Source organism: Balaenoptera ricei, chromosome X (assembly GCF_028023285.1).
Source record: "Balaenoptera ricei isolate mBalRic1 chromosome X, mBalRic1.hap2, whole genome shotgun sequence".
NCBI lineage: Eukaryota > Metazoa > Chordata > Mammalia > Artiodactyla > Balaenopteridae > Balaenoptera > Balaenoptera ricei.
Window position 1 is genome coordinate 133133551 of NC_082660.1, and position 2439 is coordinate 133135989.

Here is a 2439-nt window from a genome sequence, read left to right on the forward strand (position 1 = left end):
CCAAGTTGCTCATCTTTTAAAAACATCTCAATAGATACGCAAGTTGTCCTTATGTACCCTTGAAATTCCATACTGGGACTATTTCCTTAGTATAGGAATTCCAATGTGGTGATACACCTGATGAACAGCTTTTACCTTGTTTCTGGCTTCGAAGTTATTTAGACGTCAGAGATTAAGGTCATATTCATTTATGGTTCATACTGTTTGCAAAAAGGAGAACATTATCTTACATAGATAATTCTGAAAGAGAAACATATGTAATGCACAATCATTGCAATTGCTCTTTTTTGTGTTGGAAGAAAGTCTTTCCTGTTTACTTTTTTTTAAATTTCAGCTTCATTGAAGCATAATGGACATGCAAAAAATATGGAACGCTTCACAAATTTGTGCATCATCCTTGCAAAGTGCCATGCTAATCTTCTCTGTATCATTCCAATTTTAGAATATGTGCAGCTGAAGCAAGCACTCCTTGTAATAGTTCTTTAAAAGAGAAGTTTAAGTGAGAGTCCTTTATCCATAGTGCAGGCTATGCTGGGCACTTTTTTGGGAGCACCTGGGACTGAAACCAGTAAACTAGTTAAAAGTGACCTATGTAGTTACCACATTCATCTTTCCCTGGACCCTTTATAAACTTTGGGGGGCTCCCAGACTGGTATTTTTATCCCAGAGCTCATTAAAGATTTATTGTTAGGTTTTCAGATTTTCCTTTCTGTCATTCCTAAGTTAAAATGTCTTTGGCCATCGAAGGTGCTTGAGGCTGGGAGATAAATCAAAACAAAGACACGTTTCCAGTGATCCTAAACCTATGAAAAGCCCTGAGATGTCTTGTAATCAAGAAATCTGCTTCACTATATTTAACTCAGCATTTTCCAAACGTACCCAACCAAGGAACACTTCACTTTTACTTTTGCTGCACACCTTTTAACACCGTTTGGTGCTAGTGCTCTGTGGGAGCAATGACCTCTAGGAAAGCCTGGGTTACTTGTACTAGGCTATTTCATATATGTGAGCAATGGCATCTGGCCTTGGTATTCTGGAAATCCCCAGGAATAGGATTTGCCAGCCCTTTCTGAGCAAGAAGAACACCAGCAGTTAATCGCAACTCTTAGGAAAACAGACCATGAATGTTTGCATTGATTTAGGCTCTGGCAGGTTTGGAGGTAGCAAAAACTGCTGGGCTAGCTCCAATCGGTTCAGAAACTGTCTTTCTAGGCTTAGCACTTTCTCTGCTGCTGAGACGAGGGCAGAAAACAACCCAACCCCCCAAACCGAGAATGAGATTTGTTGACATGGTCCCCTCTGCTCTTAGATGCTGCTGCTCAGGGATGCGATTCGCCAGAGATCTCTCCCCTCCCCCTCTCCACTTAGTGGTTTTGAGAGGACAGACTTTGGTAACTGAGTCCATGTCTTTGGAGAGGAGGTGCAGGGGGACCAGCATCACACCTGTGGCAAACAAAGAGGATCCCCCTCTTCCAATGAAGCCTGGAAAGTGTGTTGCTTCGGAGAAGAGTTAAAGAAAAGAGTTTCAGGATATCAAGAGTTACTTGATTTTTTTTTTTAAAGAATCCTTTGCTGAGCCGCAGAACAAATCCAATTCCATGTTTCGAGAACCCATCTTTTTCCACTGTAGAAAAGTGGGTTTGCCTAAGGTTGGACAAATTAACTCTTTTTTCTTAAGGAAACAGTAAAAAGTAATTTTCCCATACTGCAAAATTTTAAAACACTTGGCTTCAAGTTTCAGTGAGCTTTCTTTTCAATGAATATGATTTGCATTCTATAATACAGAATTTTTAAAAGTCAGCGTCTGTTTATATTGCATATAAGATAGATCTAATGTGGACAGTTTCATACCAAATGTTTATCTTATGAGCCAGTGAAAGCTCCTAAATAAAAAACTTGAAAGTTTAACATAAGCCTTTTATTTAGTTGTGGTGTATCTTGGTCATTTTTATCAAATCTTTGAATTAGATGAGTGACTAGAATAACCTTTAGTTTCTATAAATTCTAATATAATGTGCAGTAAACTTGTACCCCCACGAGTAATAATGGAAGAGTTTTAAAGTGTTATGCAGATCTATAGAATCCAAGTCAAAGGATAAGTTATTACTCAGCTTTTGTAAGGGGCAGAGGAATGACTATGTAGGAAATATAAAAGCCCTAGACATTTTAGGGAAGGAGGCATACAGATATTGACATGAAAGTAACATGGGGATAATCTTGATTCAACTAATTATTTATGTAATCATTTTCAAATTCCAATGCTTTAACCAATATTAAAGCATGATTACTTCATTTATTCACTTATCCAAAAACAATTTTTGGGCCAAAATGAGGAGGGGAGGTCCAAGGCAGGTGGGCAGGCAAGAAAGAGCTTCTTTATTCGCAACTCACTTTAGGAGCAGGATGGACCCTGGCAGCCTGGAGTCGGCCCCGGAAGTC

General features: G+C 38.9%; 1 non-coding gene across 1 annotated transcript; it reads right to left on the bottom strand.

Annotated features, from left to right (window-relative positions):
* Positions 1 to 360: 360 nt before the first annotated feature.
* LOC132358020 (U6 spliceosomal RNA) lies at positions 361 to 466 on the bottom strand. The gene has a single exon (XR_009500385.1). It is a non-coding gene; the product is annotated as a U6 spliceosomal RNA (small nuclear RNA).
* Between the last annotated feature and the right edge of the window lie 1973 nt (positions 467 to 2439).